Source organism: Anomaloglossus baeobatrachus, chromosome 3, assembly GCF_048569485.1.
Source record: "Anomaloglossus baeobatrachus isolate aAnoBae1 chromosome 3, aAnoBae1.hap1, whole genome shotgun sequence".
Taxonomy (NCBI): domain Eukaryota; kingdom Metazoa; phylum Chordata; class Amphibia; order Anura; family Aromobatidae; genus Anomaloglossus; species Anomaloglossus baeobatrachus.
The window spans coordinates 688,026,358-688,047,314 of NC_134355.1; positions in this window are offsets into that span (position 1 = coordinate 688,026,358).

Consider the following 20,957-nt stretch of genomic DNA (forward strand, 5'->3'; position numbering starts at 1 on the left):
TGGGCATGCTCCTCATGAGGCTCAGTAATGTATGACCTCCCGGCAATGCCTGGTCATGCTCCTGATTTGGCTTAGTGGTGTGGTGGTCTCCACGTGCCTGTATGACCTCCCCACAATGCCTGGGCATGCTCCTCATGAGGCTCAGTAATGTATGACCTCCCGGCAATGCCTGGGCATGCTCCTGATCAGGCTTAGTGGTGTGGTGGCCTCCACGTGCCTGTATGACCTCCCCACAATGCCTGGGCATGCTCCTCATGAGGCTCAGTAATGTATGACCTCCTGACAATGTCTGGGCATGCTCCTGATCAGGCTTAGTGGTGTGGTGGCCTCCACGTGCCTGTATGACCTCCCTACAATGCCTGGGCATGCTCCTGATGAGGTAACAGATGTTCTCTTGAGGTACCTCCTCCCAGACCTGGATTAAAGCATCACTCAACTCCTGGACAGTCTGTGGTGTAATGTGGCATTAGTGGATTGAACGAGATATGATGTCCCAGATGTGCTAAATCGGATTCAGATCTGTGAAATGGGCAGGCTAGTCCATAGTATGCATGCCTTCATCATGCAGGAACTGCTGACACACTTAAGCCATATCAGGCCTGGCATTATCATGCATCAGAAGGTACCGAGGGCCCACCTCTAACAATTGGTCCAAGGATCTCATCCTGCTACCAAATGGCATTCAGGGTACCTCTGGCTAGTACATGGAGGGCTGTATGGTCCTCCAAAGAAATGCCTCTCCACACCATTACTGATTCACTGCTAAACTAGTCATCTTGGAGGATGTTGCATGCAGCAGAACATTCTCCACGGCGTCTCCAGACTCTTTCACGTCTGTCATGTGCTCAGTGTGAACCTGCTTTCATCCATGAAGAGCACAGGGCACCAATTTCGAATCTGCTAATCTTGGTGTTCTCTGGCAAATGTCAATCGCCCTGCATGGTGTTGGGCTGTAAGCACAATACCCACTTGTGGACGCCATTATCCTTTCACTAAAAAAAATAACTTGATTAATTCCCATGTCCAGAGGCTGCGTCTAAAGCTACGGAAGTGAGATACATCTACTACCGCCACTGCACACCAGATCGCAGTGCCAGAAAATGCAAATGGCATTGGAATTGTGTCCTACAGCTCCTCGTTTCATACGGGCCATGTGTCTGCGCGAACCATATGTTTGTCCGTGTGATACCCTCATACCACTCTCATGGAGTCTGTTTCTGACAGTTTGAGCATACACATGGGTGTTATTGACCTGCTGGAGGTGATTTTGCAGGGTTCTGGCACTGCTCTTCGTATGCTTTTTGCACAAAGGAGGTGGCAGCAGTCCTTCTGCTGGGTTGTTGCCCTCCTACGGCCCTCTCCACATCTCCTGGTATACTAGCCTGTCTCCTGGTATCTGCTCCATGCTCTGGACATGGCGCTGACACACACAGCTAACCTTCTTGCCACAGCTCGCATTGATGTGCCCTCCGGGATGATCTGTAATATCAGAGCAACTTCTGTGGGTTATGGACACTGTCTCATGCTACCTCTAAGGGTGAGAGCAATGACAACATGCAAAAGTGACCAAAACAACAGCCAAAAAGGATGAAAACAGAGAAATGTTCAGTGGTCACCACCTGCAGAACCGCTCCTTTATATGGGTGTCTTGCTAATTGCCTAGCATTTCTGTTACAATTGCACGACAGCAGGAGAAATGAGTTCACAATCAGTGGTGCTTCACAACTGGACAGGTGGATTTCACAGAAGTGTGATTGACTTGGAGTTACATTGTGTTGTTTAAGTGTTCCGTTTTTTTGAGCAGTATATATAAATGTATTGAACATTCATTCCGCAACTTTATTGGAAATTAATTATTGCATCTTTTCCTTTTCTTCTCAAAGCTTTTCTTGAGGTGTTTCTCTTATTGAAGGCCTGCAGATCTTCCCTGTGAAGCCTCCAGTAGTTGTCCTCCATTAGGTTCACTTTCCATCTACCTTGGTCCCATCGTAGCATCTCCTTGATATCCTGATGAAATCTTTCTCCTTGCTCCTCGCTAACAGCACCGAGGTTTTCCGGAATGTAGTCCTAATAGAAATGTAAATTATGTAATTTCACATCCATCAGACAACCCGAGGCTTTTAAACATTTCAGCACGTTCTCCAAAATGGACTTACATTTCGGAGGATGTATGTTATTAAGTAGAAATATTAAGCCCTTTTATCAGCAGCTTTGATGAGTTTCCGAGTATCCAAACCCTCAAATTTTTCCTTTTGCTTCAAGCAGTCCCTGAAACTTGGTTCACAGATAATTAAAAGTCTCTCCTTTCGATAGAACTTTCACATACTGCTTCGTTAATCTAGGCTTAACGAGGAGTGGTGGCAAGAAAACTTTAGAACATTCCGCAACTATGTTCTTGAGTTCAGGTTGCAAAGATCTTCTCATTGGCCAACTTTTTTGGCTCCAGTGATGAGTCCTATCCCGACTGTCACATCCACACAAAAAGCATGGGTACCTTGTATATCCTCCTTGCTGCTCAAGGAGCAGCTTTCAGATCACCACATATTGACCATCCTTGATCCTTGTAGTTACGATTCTTGAGAATAAAGTCTCAATTCTCATAGCTTGCCTTCAAATGCAGAGAACACCCTACAGGCACTGGAGCATACTTGCTGCCATTGCACAGGAGCAGATTTCAGACATTTTTGAGATGAATTAATAAAGAGTCGCCATTGTACTCAATGTTACATTCTTCCATCAGCCCAGGAACATCCCTGCAATGCCGTAGAACACCATCTTGAGAAAAGTATAGAAGGAATTCCATGTGGAATTTTTTTTCTTTTGTAAGCCTATGGAGTCAGTGTTTGTGAAAAAATGTGCAATATGGAATATTTTATATACTTTTTACTGAGTTCAGAGATTGAAAGTGTACCGCCCCACGCTCGGCTGCAGCCGAGCCGCTCGGACATTTTTCAACGGGTCACCGCTGACTTCAGCTTCAAGGCGTACTTCACTAGGTAAGTGAATGGGTAAGTATCCTGTTCATGACGCCAGAAGAGTCGATGTGTACTGCCCCGAGCTCGGCTGCAGCTGAGCCGCTCGGATCCGGGCTCGTCGGAGCGCATCCGGACCCGGGGTCACTTCGCTCTGAAAGGCGACTGGCGCTTTCGAGGGGACGTAGGTTTACGGCCGGGGCCGTGGTTCGGTTAAGTTCATGATGCCACCCACGGGTTGGGGTGAAGATGGGCACCACCGCTGCTGTTTACTGGGCACCCGGGGGAGATGTTGCGCAGCAAGGTGTTAACCCCTCCGTGGGTAGGGGTGATGGCCCCGGGACCCGTTGGGGAGGCAGGTGTTGGTGTGGGGTGGTGCAGAGCGGTACGCGGCCCGAGGGCACTGTTGTACGCATGATGATTGACACACACGAGTCTGTGGTTAACCAAGATGATGGTGGTCGGTGCCCACAGCCGGCTGCATCTGGTCCCGCATCCGGTTGGTGGTCTCTGCCTTTCTCCTGCACCGTGTTGTGTAGCTGTTGACTGCCTACGCTTCCGCAATGGGAGTCCGCTCCCCAGCTTTGTATATGTCAGGAGAGCCCTTTGCCCGCAGATGCTGGCCCGTGGGATCTCTATGCCTGAGCGGTGGCTTTCTATCCCCCTCGGTGAGTTGTTGTCTTTAGTCGGGACTTGGGTGGGAAAGGACCTAAAGTCCAGACCTCAATCAGTTAATTAACTCAGTCCAGTAGTTTCTGGACCTCGTTTCAGGGTCTAAGTACCCCCCTTTGTGCTCCGGTTTCCAGTTGGTTTCCCGGTTCGGTACCGGCGGGCCACTACCCTGCCCCGGTCCCTTACGGTTCCACCGAGCAGTCTTCCCGGCTCCTGCAGGCTGAGGCCACCATCTGCCTCCTAGCCAAAGGTGTCCAGGATCTACGGTCTACGACCCAGACACCTGTCAGACCTTACTCCACTACTCTCCACTCCTTGAAACTCCAAACTCAACTCTCTTGTGTTTTCCTGCCTCAGGACCTGTGTACTCCTCGGTGGGCATGTCCAACCACCTGGGTACGCCCCCTGGTGTGTCCAACAAACCCTGAGGGAGGTGACTAGGGTTTTAAGGTTGGCTGATGACACCTTTTTAGGGGACAGGTGTTGTGCAAGGGCCTATCTGTGACTACCTGGCTAGTCCAGGGCGTCACAAAAGTATAGAAAATTCACCTCTTACTTTTCAAAAATGTTACCTCGGAGACCTGTGCTATCAATTTGCACATTGTAAATTATCAAACAAAAATTCTGAGACCTACATAATGGAAATTTATTTTAAATTTTTTTTTTCCAAAATTTTTGATTTTTTTTTTATTGATTGTCTCTCTGCAAATCATCCTTTCATCTGTACTAAAGTTCTGCTGCTGCTAGTATCTTCAATACAAGACCTTATATAAGTTTTGCATGTATCTCGCTTCCGTAGCTTTAGACGCAGTCTCTGGACATGGGAAATAATCAAGTTATTTTTTTAGTGAAAGGATAATCGCACTTTAAAGTAACGTTTCAAAAATAGTGATTCTGTGTGTAGACATGAGGAATTACACTATATCTGGCCATTATACGACATATCATGAAGTTTCACGGGTTTTGCCATCTGCAGGCTTTGTTTGTCTAATTTGCAATCTTTTGGGAGCTGGGGAGGAGACTTTCTTCACAGTATGCAAGTATATATTCCTGATTTTCATTAACTTTTTAGCTTTGATGTGCATGCTACAGCAGCATGGAGGATATTAGACAGCAGAGCTGAGCAGCCTAGATAAGAATTGGCTCTGAGGTGAGGTAAATGACTTGTTAGAAAGCTCACCTCAATCTTTTTATTTCTCTCTCTGCCTGTTTCCTCTCCTTGCTCCTCAGTCCTCCACTCTCCTCTCTCCATAGACTATAATTGGCTGTGAGGTAGCAGTAAACTTTGTCTGAACAACACATATTCATCCTCTCCTCCCTTCATTGTCTGAGGGACTGATAAGTTCAGCCCTTGACTGTTTCCATTCGCAACATAGTGTCATGTCCCCCCGGAGTCCGCTTCTGCGACTTCTGCTGCAATCACCAGGTGACACCGTGTTCCCACCGTGGATAGTGCTGGGGATGGGAGAGGACTCGATGCCAGCGGCACTGGTGGGCGCAGGCTCCACTTATCCACTAGGCTGGGTTTCCATGTGACCTGCTGTACCACTGGCTGACTGTAGGTGGCGTGTGTCTTCCAGCTGAAGTTAACCATCATTCAGCTACAGCCAATGGGAAGACACCACACCCTTCTTATTCCTCCTCCTGTCTGCTGACCACTGCCAGAGATAGTTTTGTATTCCTGGTTCCTGTGCTGTTGTATTTTGATTCCTGTGAGCTGACCTTGCTTGTGTTCTGACTACCCTTCTGCCTGTCGTTTATGTACCTTGCTGCCAGTCCCGGATTTGACCTCTGCTTTGTCTCCTGACTACACCCTTACCTGTTGATTCTGTTACTGTTTTGCATTTCCTGGTTTTTGACCCTGCCTGACTACCACTGACTACAGCGTACCACAGGTGGTGATCTCTGGGGCTCTGTGTAATTCCAAATCCCTGTATTAGGGGTTAAAGGGTGGCGGAGTTCTCGGGGTCTTGCTTTGTGAGCGGCTTTCCTCTGGCCTCCCTTTACATCCAGTCTAGTCTGTGGCTCCAGGCAGGTGTTACACATAGACAGAGGAGTGGAGGCCTACGATGTGCACCTTGCTCCATAGTGTTCCAAACCCCCAGAAATTAGCAAGATGCCCCTTAGATTAGGCCTTAGGTCCAAGTATCATCAGTATATTAAACATGTGTCATCAGTGTTTGGTCAGTGTATTAGCTTTTTACCATTAGTGCTTTTTCTATTAATTGCAGTGTTAGTCACAGGCAGCACACGGATGTCATTGCTATTTTGTCTGTGAATTTCACAGCCCCATTTATTTGTATGGGTAATTTTGATCAGAAATTAACAATCAAAAATGTTGTGCCCCTCTAGCCTGGTAGATAAATATTGCTAGTGATCTATGGGCTGTAAAAGTACATATTAGTACAAGTGATACTCACAGGGAATCCTAATAACATTATAAATAGGGATGATCGAATACCTCAAATATTCGGCTTCGCAAATATTTTCCAAATAGGTCGCGGCTATGCGAATATTTGATGCGCAATGTAAGTCTATGGGAAGCCCGAATAGTTCCAAATAGTTGTTATTCGGGTTTCTCATAGACTTACCTTGTGCATCGAATATTCGCGAATAGTCGAATAGCAGCGACTAGTGTTGAGCGGACCCAGATCTGAAAAATCCGGATCCGCAAGGTTCTTTCTCTCTCTCTCTCTCTCTCTCCTCTCTCTCTCCTCTCTCTCTCCTCTCTCTCTCTCCTCTCTCCTCTCTCTCCCTCTCCTCTCTATCTCTCTCTCTCCTCTCTCTCCTCTCTCTCTCCTCTCTCTCCTCTCTCTCTCTCCTCTCTCTCTCTCCTCTCTCTCTCCTCTCTCTCTCTCCTCTCTCTCTCCTCTCTCTCTCTCCTCTCTCTCTCCTCTCTCTCTCTCCTCTCTCTCTCTCCTCTCTCTCTCTCCTCTCTCTCTACTCTCTCTCTCTCCTCTCTCTCTCCTCTCTCTCTCCTCTCTCTCTCTCTCTCTCTCTCTCTCTCTCTCTCCTCTCTCTCTCCTCTCTCTCCTCTCTCTCTCTCCTCTCTCTCTCCTCTCTCTCCTCTCCTCTCTCTCTCCTCTCTCTCCTCTCTCTCTCCCCCCTCTCTCTCTCTCTCCTCTACTCTCTCTCCTCTCTCTCTCCTCTCTCTCCTCTCTCTCTCCTCTCTCTCTCTCCTCTCTCTCTCTCCTCTCTCTCTCTCCTCTCTCTCTCTCCTCTCTCTCCATTGATTTATATGGCCGCGGATTCCGGATCGGATCCGGACTTCCGCGGCAACCCGATCCAGATCCGCAGGACCCGGATTATGACCAATCTGCTCAACTCTAGCAGCGACCTATTTGGAAAGTATTTGCGAAGCCGAATATTTGAGGTATTCGATCATCTCTAATTATAAACTATATTATGTATAATTACAGAAGCAGGCAAAAAATTATGATTTTTTTTTTTCCTAGATCCCAATTTTCAAGAGTTTTGCTTCTTATTATTCATAAATCTCTTATCTTGGATACAATGATACATCTTCTTCATCAAATTTTTAGGAAGAAAAACTGACCGTAAAAATTCTAGAAATTCCTATGAATATTTCCATTATCTTCTTCTTATTATATGAAGTTAGGAACACACCGAGGATAACAAATGCTACAAGGCGCTAACAATAGTCACCACCGTTTCTAGTGAAATCCCTCATCTAAAATTTAATGGGAAAGGGAAAATGCTCCCCTGTAGATGAAATTAAACTTAGTAAATATCTTTAATTCTTCAGCTTATTCCATATGGCGACACCTTGGAATTTATTTATTTTCTCAAATTTTTTTCTTCATTTTATTTTTTGATATTTTTCTAATTTGATAAATAAATTGGATGGATTAAAAAAAAAATAAACAAAACTCATCCGTTCATCTGTTTCATCATAGTCCTCAATATTAAAAAAATCATATCTGCCCTCCTGCTCATCTTGTATGGCATTGTCCTAAAATTAAGCTGAAAGTCTTTTTAGCTTCTGAGGAAGTCAGGATGGCGAAACTTGTTGGGTGCAGGTGATTGATTGAAATTATTTCTCCATTTTTTTATATTTTTCTAATTTGAAGAGTAACGTGGATGGATTTAAAAAAAAATAAATAAACAAAACTCATCTGTTCATCTGGTATAGCATAGTCCTCAATATTAAAAAATCATATCTGCCCTCCTGCTTATCTTGTATGGCATTGTCCTAAATTTAAGCAGAGAGTCTTTTTACCTTCTGAGGAAGTCAGGATGGCGAAACTTGTTGGGTTCAAGTGATTGACCAATGATTACTCATATAATTTGCTCGTTTTTGACCAACACTTCTGAGTTAAGTGCAGTGTTATGTTTTGAGAATTGTTTTTGCTGTATTTTTATTTCAGTCTCAAACATGAAATAGCAAAATAAACTCAAAAACTCTCCGCCACAAGGCGACATCATTAAGTGGAAGATGAGATGACCATTATGAGAGTTAATGTCATGATTCCTCTGCAAAGAGCATCTTATAGACTTGGAGATACTCTGCGGTGCTTACAGACTTGGCAATGACACTATTCCTCTGTGCGGACCATCTTGTTTTTGGAGGTGCTCTGTGGCGTCTTCCTTAGATACTGAATTGGCAGCTTGGAGTCCAGGTTGTTTCTGGTTGGTGCTGGGTACTCAGCTGTTCCACCTTCCTGGTAATTGCTCAGGCTTCTTTACTGAGCATGCTTCCCCTGAACCTTGCCAGTTGTATTTTCTGGTTCTGCTGTGCTGCTGTTGCTTGTGTGTCGGTTTGTGTTCAGATCTTGGCTTTCTGACCCTGGACTGTTCTTTGACTTCTCTCTGCCCGCTCCCCATTCCTATCATAATCTCCTGTCTTTGACTCCGAACCATTACTTGACCATGTCTCTGCTTTCTCCCTTTCTCATATTCTGACCTTTGGATTGTGACCTGATTACGTCCCTGTTTACCCCTTTTGATCATACGTGTCCACCTGTTACCAGACCCCGGCTTTCTTGACTACTCTTCTGTCCATACTATCCATAAGTTAGTGACTAGCGTTACAGTTAAAGAGTGTACAAAACTAGTGACTAAGTTGTCTTCTTCCCTACAATTAACTCTTTCCCCTCTTAAGTCATGGTTTAGTTATACTATTTGATGGCTTTAACAAATCAAACTATTGACGATGAGCTAATTCTTCTTGGCTTTACAGATAGTAGGAAAATAAGTATTTTGTTGTTTTTCATTTTCTTCATCATCTATGTCGTGACAGTTTTTGGAAATAGCCTCATAATATGTATGATCCTCGTCAATCCTCACTTACACATCCCGATGTATTTCTTCCTCACTAACTTGTCTTTTATAGATTTATGTAACATTTCTTGTGCTGTACCCAAGTTACTGATGGATCTTATCTCAACCCAGAGAACCATCTCTGCCATCGCTTGTAGTTTACAAATTTTCCTCTTACTATGGATGGGAGCCAATGAGTGTCTACTTCTCGCCACTATGGCCTACGATCGATATGTGGCCATCTGCCATCCCCTCCATTATCCCATTGCCATGAGTTGGAACGTTTGTTATCGTCTTACAGCTTTTGTGTGGATTTTTAGCTTTCTTATTGTCTTTCTTCCATCAATAGCGATGCCGGTTACGTTGTGTTACCCTAACAAGGTCAACCATTTCTTGTGCGAGGCCCTATCGGTGATGAAGCTGGCCTGTACCAATACTCGTGACACTGAGATTTATATATTTTTTTCTGGTTTCATCTCTCTCCTCTTCCCCTTTCTAATCATTCTAGTGTCTTATATCTGTATCATGTCTTCTGTAATGAAGATCAGCTCTGCCGGACGGTCCAAGGCTTTTTCGACATGCACCTCCCACATCACAGTGGTGGCCTTGTACTTTGGCTCCGGAATGGTCACATATTTAGGACCTTCTACAGAAGCTTCTTCAGACCAGGAGAAATACGTCTCAATAGTTTATGTCATTTTTTCTCCAATGTTAAATCCTTTCATTTACAGCCTGAACAACAGAGACGTGAAGGAAACCATCATAAAGATGATTATGACGCTAAAATGAAAGAAAAAATCAGATCATTTATCAATATTAGATATAAAACAAGAGAACATAAAGTATCAATGGATAAAATTCAAAGAACTTTTTTTTATTAAAAATGTCAATACAAAAATGTAAAAGACATAATAGATAGTGATGAAACGCTCAAGTGCTTGTTACTCGAATTAAGTAGTTTGGACATTTGGATGGCCTCGAGTCGAGTAACGAGTTTAATGGAAGTCAATGGGAAACTCAAGCACTTTTTCGAAAGGCTGGGAAGCTGGAAAATTGCTGAAGTGGATGGAAACAGCACTCAAATGGAATAAGAACAGAATGGGGAAGATGCCAGGACACATTTCTCACTTCCAGGTTGCTGCTGGGAACTAAATAAATGTAAAAGATGATGTGGGGTTCCCCCGTTTTTGATAATCAACCAAAGTAGACAGCTGGGAGCTATTATCAGGCTGGGAAGATCCATGGTTATTTGTTCCTTCCCAGCTTAAAAATATCAGCCTGCAGCCAACTGACGATTGCCTGGCTCTTCTGAAATGCACTGAGGCGGAGGCAATCGGGGAAATATTTTTGGGGGTTGGTGTCAGTTGGGTAATGCCAGCTGGTATCAAGCTTAGGGATTAGTAATGGAGCGGCGTCTATAAGAAAACCCCATTACTAACCCAGTGATTCAAACAATAAAAACACAGGAAAAATATTTATTTGAATGAAGACTCCCCCACATTAAGGTAGAAGCCTGCAACCCCCAGTGTCTTATTTCCAATCATTCATTTTCAGAGAAAAATAAAAAATCATTACTATGTAAGAACACAGGTTCTACAGGGTTTAAGTGCATACCACTGTTTTCTTTTTACAAGTGCCTTTGATTACCAAATCTGGAGTTATAACTACCTCTGCATCTGTTGATTGAGTTTCCGTCTTAGATCAGAGGGATGGGGCTATCGAGTGTGGGTACATAGTTTCGACTCTCGTCATCCTATTAAAGTATCCGCAATTAATAATTCCCCCCTTACCCAAAGTCATGTTACTTCTAAGGTTGACAATGAGTGCATGAGAATGGGAGTATTAAACACAAAATTGACTTAATTCATGGTGTTTCGTTCGGTACCAGCTAAAATTGTGTTGGGTATGTCCTGCTTGGTTAAACACAATCGTACCATTAATTGGGAGACTCGTGAGTAGAAATGAGTGAACCTGTCAAGGCACGGCTCATGTTGGCCGACTTTTCCAGTGTTCGCCGAACAGCTCGACGAACATATCCAAACACCATTGAATTCAATGGGAGGCAAAATGTATGTGTTAGTAAGGGCTAGGGAGGCTGGTATCAGTAATGGCTGGGGGGGTGCAAAAGAAATAAAATAAGGAATAAAGCAGGATAGTTATACTTTCTGAGTCTCTCTGCTGTCACATTGCTTCCGGGGCCACTCATTAACCCTCATAAATATTAACTGCTTCCCCCACCAACCGGCAGTCCCAGCATCTCTTATTGGTTGCAGTCAGACCACGCCCTCAACCTGTGTGACAGCGTCTGTGATTAGTTAGAATACAATAAGCTGTCTGGGTCCCCTAATGGAATGTACAAATGAATAAATAAATAAAAAAATTGGAGTAGGGTCCCCCGTATATTAATACCCAGAACCAATAAATCAGTCGTGAACAGGCTGCTACCCCCAGCCGTGTGCATATCTTGGCAGTGTATCAAAATACAAGGGATCTCACACAGCTTTTTTTTTAAATTATTTAAATAAATAATTTAAAAAAACGGCGTATGCCCCCCCAATTTTGATACCCAGCCAAGAGACAGCTGGCAGCTGGTATTTTTAGGCTGGGGAGGCCCATGGTTATTGCCCCCCAGTCTTAAAAAGTAGCCCGCAGCCACCCACAATTGTCGCCTCCATTTGATGCGACAATCCCAGCACTTTACCTGCTGTTGGGGAGCCCGGTGACGGTGTTGAGGCAGCAGTATGTTTAACCCCTCCGTGGGTAGGGGGTTTGGTGTCCCAGGGCCCGTTGAGGTAGTTGGCATTTGGGGTTCGGGGAATAGGAGAAGGGTTTTCAGTGTACTCACTCAGTCCAGCAATAACCACACCGACAGCTTGTAAACCAGAGTTCTGAGCACCACTGCAGCCTAGAGGGAGCACGCTTGGGTCCATGTCCTTGGTGTTGCGGTTAGTCTGTGGCCCTTTCCTTGGCACCTCTGTTTCTTTTTGGACCCTCAAGTCTGAAACTTTTCAGGTCCCGCTCACCCGTATGGCTAACAGAGTGAGCTTGCTCTCAGGGTTCACGTGTAGGATTTCTTTGGACTGTATTGGGAAAGTCTTATCCCATCGGTGCGCTAGTACCCCGATTTTGGAGCGGGTTGGGGATGACACTTGAAGTCTTCATACCCGTCGGGTAAATTACCGGAAGCTACTTTCCGGCCTAGGGTCCACGTACCCCGTCGTGCCCTGGCCCCTGCCCGGTGATAGCTCAAGGCCGCCGGCTGCCCTCCTCGGCAGTTCGTGCCCCCTGACACTATCCCCTGAAACCGGTGTTCCAGCTCCTACCAGGCCCAGACCAAGTTCTGCCACCTAGTACTACAGGAGCCCTGCTCCCGACCGGTGACTTCTTCTCGGAGAGCCACCCGCATCTCCTTCTCCTTCACTCTGTCAGCTCAATTGCTCAACTGTTATTTTCTCCACTCTCCCCTACCAACCCCCCATATGGGCAGCCCTATTCCCTTCAGGCCCCCCAATGGTGTGTCTGGTGGGTACAGTGTAAAGTGTCTCTTGGATTTCGATTAGCTCAGCTGTTGGCAACACCAAAGGACCAGGACTTATAACCAAGGAGGGTGGATACTGTGCTGAAGGGCAGATTGTACAATACTCTGTGACGACCTGATAGGCCAGGGCGTCACACAGGCACAGAACATTACCGCCCGCTGCAGCTGCAGGCACAGCCTCTAAGTTTCTTGAAGATCCTAGCTGTTGAGAAACCTGGAGGCTGCAAACTCTGGTAAATGTTCACAGCCTTCACATGTCCCAGCAACTGGAAACTCAAGGAATGTTACGGGCTCTGTTAACCCCGTCACGACTGGCCGATTTCCGTTTTGTTTTTTTTCACCACCCTTCTTCCGAGAGCCGTAACTTTTTAATTTTTCCATCAATGTAGGTATGTGAGGGTTTGTTTTTTGCGGAATGAGTTTTACTGCTTAAATGAAATCATGAGTTTTACCATATAGTGTACTGGAAAACAATAATAAAATTCCAAATGCAGAAAAATAGCAAATCAAGTGTGATCGCACAATAGTTTTCGAGATATTTTATTCACTGTGTTCACTTTATGATAAAACTGATGAGTCGCTGTGATGCCTCAGGTCGGTGCGAGTTTGTAGACACCAAACATGAATAGGTTTACTTTTATCTAAGGAGTTAAAAAAAATCAGAAGTTTGTCCAAAAATAGTGGTGTACATTTTGCGACATTTTCCGCGACCCATAGCGTTCTCATTTTTCAGGATCCGGGGCTCAGTGATGGCTTATTTTTTGCGTCCCGAGCTGACGTTTTTAATTGTACCATTTTTGTGCAGATGCTATGTTTTGATCGCCTGTTATTGCATTTTGCGCTAAATTTGTGGCAACCAAAAAACATAATTTTGGCGTTTGGCATTTTTTTGCTGCGATGCCGTTTACCGATTAGATTTACTAATTTTATAGTTTGATAGATCGGGCATTTCTGAACGCAATACCAAATGTGTTTATATTTTTTAGCTGTCGAGGTTGTTATAGGTACGAAAATTGAAATTATTTCTGTTCTTTTAATAGTGGGTGTGTCACGGGGTGACAGACGGTCCTATGGTGTCTGGATACAGAAGGTCACAGCGCTTGGCTGCGCAAACTGCTTGATGACCTTCTATTATTTCTGCTTGGTTTTCATCCCATTCCCTTTAGGAGCCTGCAGAGTTCCTCAGTCTTTCAGCTGCTTTTCATCAGCACTTACCTGGTGGCTTTATATACTTTCACTTTCTATTACTCGGTGCTGGTGATAGCTTTAACTTCTAACAGATCTTGAGTGCAAGCAGTCGACTTGCAATCATCTGAAGTACTTTGTTGCATTTTGCAGTCTCTCTCTTGGTGTTGTTGATCTGTGGCCCTTTCCTTGGCACATTTCTCTATTTGGACCCTCAAATGTGAAACTCTTCGGGTCCTGCTCACCCGTATGGCTAACGGAGTGAGCTTGCTCTCAGGGTTCACGCGTAGGATTTCTTTGGACTGTATTGGGAACGTTCTATCCCATCGGTGCACTAGTACCCTGATTTTGGAACGGGTTGGGGATGAATCTTGAAGTCTTCAGCCCCGTCGGGTAAATTACCGGAACGCATGAAGCTACTTCCTGGCCTAGCGTCTACGTACCCCGTCGTGCCCTGGCCCCTGCCCGGAGATAGCTCAAGGCCTCCGGCCGCCCTCCTCAGCAGTCCGTGCCCCTTGACACAATTTCCTGCGACCGGGGTTCCAGATCCTACCAGTCCCAGACCAACGTCTGCCACCTAGTAGCTACAGGAGCCCTGCTCCAGGCCAGTGACCTCTCCCTATTCCCTCTCAAAGAGTCACCTCCACCTCCTTTTCCTTCCTCTGCTGGTTCACTTCTCCTCCTTCCTTGCTCCACTGTCACTTTCTCACCTTCCCCTACCAACCCCCCATCTGGGCGGCCCTATTCCCTTCAGGTTACCCAATGTTGTGTCTGGTGGGTACAGTGTAAAGTGTTTCTAGGATTTTCATTGGCTAAGCTGTTAGCAACACCAAAGGACCAGGACCCGTAACCAAGGAGGAGTGAATACTGTGCAGAAGGGCAGAGTGCACAATACCCTGTGATGACCTGATAGGCCAGGGCATCACAGTAGTGCCCGCTCATCACCACTTACGAGTACTGAGCACCCGAGCATGGTAGTGCCTGTTCATCACTAGTTACGAGTACTGAGCACCCGAGCATGGTAGTGCCCACTCATCATTAGTTACGTGTACTGAGTCCTCGAGCATGGTAGTGCCCGCTCATCACTAGTTATGAGTACAGAACTGTGACGCCCTGGACAAGCCAGGACATCACAGGTACTGCAACAACACACCCCACACCCCGGCTAGGCACATCGAAGTCAGACAAAAATCCTTGTTGCCTCCCTCCAGGGGCTGATGTCCACACCAGGGGGTGGAGCCAGGTGGTTGGCCCCACCCACAGAGGCGTTTACAGTCCTGGAGGTGGGAAAAGGAGGGCAGTTGAGTTTAGAGAGTGGAGATTTCAGTTTGGAGAGTTGAAGAGTGAAGTGGTAGTGGAGCAGACTGACCGTGTCCGGTTGCGTGGCCCGGGCACATACAGCAAGGTTGGCAGACGGTGGTGACCGTCTGCAGGAGGGACTGATTGACGTGAACCGTAAGGACCGGGGACGGGCGGTGGCCCGTCCGGTACCGGATCGGGGAGCGAAGAGAAGCCAGCACCATTCGGCAGAGCCTACGGACCCCGACCAGGCTTGGAGTCGCCGTAAAACCGGTCAAATCCATTAGCGAAGGGAACCTCCAGGGTTTCCCAGCAGTCAAGACCCGATTGAAGGCAACTGCTCAAACCGTGAAGGGAAATACAGTCACCGCCAAGGCTACAGTTCCCAGGGCCAGAGCCTGCGGGCAAAAGGGGCTCCCTCGCATCCATCCAAGCCGGGGAGCGGGTTACCGGTGGGAAGCCACCAGAACCGAGAACATAACACAGGTGCAGGGAAAGGCAGTCACCGCCAACCTACCGAGAGAAAAACCACCGCAGCCGTCTGTGGGACCCGTCCATCCAGCCATTTGTTTTACTGGAGACTTTGCATTCATCATTGGCTGAGTGAGTACCACCGTGCCGTGCGGAATCGCGCTGCCCCCGCGACCCTGCACCTCACCGGGTCCCGTAACCCACCTGCCATTCCTCCCTCACCGGGCCCCGGGACAACCAACCCCCCTACCCACGGAGGGGAAAAACAACATCCAAGCTGCTCCCTGTCATCGCTCCCGGGATCCCCGTCCAGAGCAGCGGTGGTGTCACAACCTCACCAAAACCGTGGGTGGCGTCACGGACAATAACTCCCCAAAACCATTCCCCTTTTTCACTCACGGGCGAGGAACGCCGCTCGAGTCCCCGGATCCGGCCCACCGCTCGAGCCACCACCGAGCAGCAAGCGAAGCAGCAGCGCCGGACCCGAGCGTGGTGAGCGCAGCGTCCCCTCCCCGCCCGCGACAGAACACCCGAGCATGGTAGTGCCCGCTCATCACTACTTACCAGTACAGAGCACCCGAGCATGGTAGTGCTCGCTCATCACTAGTTACCAGTACTGAGCACCTGAGCATGATAGTGCCCGCTGATCAGTAGTTACCAGTACTGAGCACCCGAGCATGGTAGTGCCCGCTCATCACTAGTTATGAGTACAGAACACCCGAGCATGGTAGTGCCCGCTCATCACTAGTTACCAGTACAGAGCACCCGAGCATCGTAGTGCTCACTCATCACTAGTTACAAGTACTGAGCACCTGAGCATGATAGTGCCCGCTCATCAGTAGCTACCAGTACTGAGCACCCGAGCATGGTAGTGCCCGCTCATCACTAGTTACGAGTACTGAGCACCCGAGCATGGTAGTGGCCGCTCATCACTAGTTACGAGTACAGAACATCCGAGCATGGTAGTGCCCGCTCATCACTAGTTACAAGTACTGACCACCCGAGCATGGTAGTGCCCGCTCATCACTAGTTACGAGTACTGAGCACCTGAGCGTGGTAGTGCCTGCTCATCACTAGTTACCAGTACTGAGCACCCGAGCATGGTAGTGCCCGCTCATCACTAGTTACCAGTACTGAGCACCCGAGCATGGTAGTGCTCACTCATCACTAGTTACCAGTACTGAGCACCTGAGCATGGTAGAGCCCGCTAATCACTAGTTATGAGTACTGAGCACCTGAGCATTGTAGTGCCCGCTCATCACTAGTTACGAGTAGTGAGCACCTGAGCATGGTAGTGCCCGCTCATCACTAGTTACCAGTACTGAGCACCTGAGCATGGTAGTGCCCGCTCATCACTAGTTACCAGTATCGAGCACCTGAGCATGGTAGTGCCCGCTCATCACTAGTTACCAATACTGAGCACCCGAGCATGGTAGTGCCCACTCATCACTAGTTACCAGTACTGAGCACCTGAGCATGGTAGTGCCCACTCATCACTAGTTACCAGTACTGAGCACCCGAGCATGGTAGTGCCCGCTCATTACTAGTTACCAGTACTGAGCACCTGAGCATGGTAGTGCCCGCTCATCACTAGTTACCAGTACTGAGCACCCGAGCATGGTAGTGCTCACTTATCACTAGTTACGAGTACTGAGCACCCGAGCATGGTAGTGCCCGCTCATCACTAGTTACCAGTACTGAGCACCCGAGCATGGTAGTGCTCACTTATCACTAGTTACGAGTACTGAGCACCTGAGCATGGTAGTGCCCACTCATCACTAGTTACCAGTACTGAGCACCCGAGCATGGTAGTGCCCGCTCATTACTAGTTACCAGTACTGAGCACCTGAGCATGGTAGTGCCCACTCATCACTAGTTACCAGTACTGAGCACCCGAGCATGGTAGTGCCCGCTCATCACTAGTTACCAGTACTGAGCACCTGAGCATGGTAGTGTCCACTCATCACTAGATACCAGTACTGAGCACCCGAGCATGGTAGTGCCTGCTCATTACTAGTTACCAGTACTGAGCACCTGAGCATGGTAGTGCCCGCTCATCACTAGTTACCAGTATTGAGCACCCGAGCATGGTAGTGCTCACTTATCACTAGTTACGAGTACTGAGCACCCGAGCATGGTAGTGCCTGCTCATCACTAGTTACCAGTACTGAGCCCCCGAGCATGGTAGTGCTCACTTATCACTAGTTACGAGTACTGAGCACCCGAGCATGGTAGTGCCCGCTCATCACTAGTTACCAGTACTGAGCCCCCGAGCATGGTAGTGCTCACTTATCACTAGTTACGAGTACTGAGCACCCGAGCATGGTAGTGCCCGCTCATCACTAGTCATTACTATGGTAATATACTGATTTGTACCTCGTCTCACTCTTTCTTGTGCAGGGAACTTCCCAAGATACAGCAGAGGGACATGTTTGCAATTTAAGAATCTAACTACTTTACATGATAGCTGGTAATAGTTTGGCGCTGTTTGGTAATATTTATCTGTGGCTGTTTGGTTTATCGGTGTGGAGAGAACAATGGCTAGATGAATGCTGGTGGTCACAGGACAAGGCCTGGAGCCCATTTTATTCTTTTCTATCTCGTCCTTCAATGTCCTGATATAAGAATTGTGGGATGTTTATGTCTATTGCAGCTTCTGGAAGTTTTTTCAGTTTAAATTTTATATTTTAGGAGCAAATGTTTGGGAGAATTTAGCACTTTTCACAGATTGTCAATATTAAATGGAGGTATAAATAGTGGTGTAATCTCCATTTGGTAATTAGTGTTACCTATAATTAATCCCAGCTGGAGTTGGCTCTTATATAAAGTCGCCCTATAATTGTCCTGTGATTTCTATGGATGTGAGGCTCTTTCCGCTCTTTGTGTTTTTGTATTTTGGATTTGGACTGTATTTCACGTCTGATTTATATTTCTGTATTTTCTATAGTGTTTGTGTAACCAAAAAGGTAAGTGACAGTCCCCCAAACACCGTGACATGAGGAATTTCCCTTCCATGAATTGTAGATGGTTCGGGCCCTGTGTGTTATCCAGAGGACTCACATCCTGAAATTACACACGAGGACCACACACCGGCTACCGAAGAGGAGGATGGATTCAATTGATTTCATTCTTGGAAATTTCATTACAAGCCCCCAACAGATTTAGGCTAATTCCTGCCTATAGGACGTTGTATTTCATTAATTACACGTTATATAAAGCACCACACTAGTGTTTTTCCTTATTGACCACTGTCGTATACTCACCTTCCAGTAGCTTTATCTTCTAGCTCTGCCAAACCGGTCGGCGATTTGTGACCTGCCGGCATCTCCAGTATTTTGTGGAGTGTGACGAGAATCACAACTCAGTACACATCTATGAGAGCCTCGGTGTGGCCTCATTAAGGCTTCTTCATGGCTTTGTTGTGGCCTTGTTCCGACCTCAACATGATCTGGTTATGACCTCATTATAGTCTTGTTCTTTCCAAGTTCTGCTTTTGCTGTGGCCTTATTATGGCCTCATTATGGTCTCGTTTTGGCCTCATTATAACTTTGTTATGGTTTTGTTCTGGCCTGATCCTCGTTTCCTTCTGGCCTTGCAATAGTCTCATTCTGGTCTCATATTCTCATTCTTGCTGCCTTCAGGCTTCGTTCTGGCCTCATTATGGTCTTGTTCTGGCCTCACTATGACCTTGTAATGGTCTCTTCTGGCCTCATCCTGGCCTTGCAATAGTCTCATTCTGGTCTCATTATAGTCTCATTCTTGCTGCCTTCAGGCTTCGTTCTGGCCTCATTATGAACTTGTAATGGTCTCGTTCTGGCCTCATCCTGGCCTTGCAATAGTTTCATTCTGATCTCATTACAGTCTCGTTCTTGCTGCCTTCAGGCTTCGTTCTGGCCTCATTCTGGCCCATTATGGTCTCATTCTGGCCTCGTAATAATCTTATTCTGGTCTCATTATAGTCTCATTCTTGCTGCCTTCAGGCTTCGTTCTGGCCTCATTATGAACTTGTAATGGTCTCGTTCTGGCCTCATCCTGGCCTTGCAATAGTTTCATTCTGATCTCATTACAGTCTCGTTCTTGCTGCCTTCAGGCTTCGTTCTGGCCTCATTCTGGCCCATTATGGTCTCATTCTGGCCTCGTAATAATCTTATTCTGGTCTCATTATAGTCTCGTTCTTGCTGCCTTCAAGTTTCATTCTGTCCTCGTTCTGGCCCCATTATAGTCTCGTTCTGGCCTCATTATGACTTTGTAATGGTCTTGTTTTGGCCTCATCCTGGCCTCATTCTGGCCTTATAATAGTCTCATTTTGGTCTCATTATAGTCTCATTCTTGCTGCCTTCAGGCTTCGTTCTGTCCTCGTTCTGGCCCCATTATAGTCTCGTTTTGGTCTCATTATGACTTTGTAATGGTCTTGTTTTGGCCTCATCCTGGCCTCATAATAGTCTCATTTTGGTCTCATTATAGTCTTGTTCTTGCTGCCTTCAGGCTTCGATCTGGCCTCGTTCTGGCCCTTTATGGTCTCGTTCTGGCCTCATCCTGGCCTTGTAATAATCTCATTCTAGCCCCATTATAGTCTCGTTCTTGCTGCCTTCAGGCTTCATTCTGTCCTCGTTCTGGCCCCATTATAGTCTCGTTCTGGCCTCATTATGACTTTGTAATGGTCTTGTTTTGGCCTCATCCTGGCCTCATTCTGGCCTCATAATAGTCTAATTTTGGTCTCATCATAGTCTTGTTCTTGCTGCCTTCAGGCTTCATTCTGGCCTCGTTCTGGCGCCATTATAGTCTCATTCTGGCCTCATTATGACTTTGTAATGGTCTTGTTTTGGCCTCATCCTGGCTTCATTCTGGTCTTGTAATAGTCTCATTTTGGTCTCATTATAGTCTTGTTCTTGCTGCCTTTAGACTTTGCTCTGGCCTCATTCTGGCCTCATTCTGGCTCTCATAGACTAGAATTGAAAGCTTGTGCTATAGCTCAATAAATTTAGGCTATTTCTTTCAATATATATGTACAAAATTATATGACTCAACTCAAGAAGAACCTTAGACTATACCTGCATAGGACATACAAAAAGTCCCCCCATAGAGCATATGAAACCCATAATATTTATTAACATAGTAAATAAAACAATTAATCATAATAATATTGAACACAACAAGTGCTGCTAGGTAGTGCAGGAGACATCATACCTAATACACCAGACTCACAATAGATGTACCTATTAAGCTCAAATAGTATGTTTATCCAAAATGACATAGACCACATAATTGCAGTATTTATATAGTCATATGCACTGTCACTATAAGTCCTGTAGAGACATGGAGTACAAATTCCCCATAGTGGAATAGCCAGATAGTAAAAGATAATGTATAAGTTTAAACTTACAAGTGGTCTATGGTGTGGAGATGCCTCTACCGCTCCAATTCGAGTTTCATCCTATCTTCGTCAGGAGGCGTGTTCTGTTCAATATTATTGTGTCTATGGTGTAGAGATGCCTCTGCAGCCCCAACGCGCGTTTCGTCCTATCTTCGTCAGGATGCAT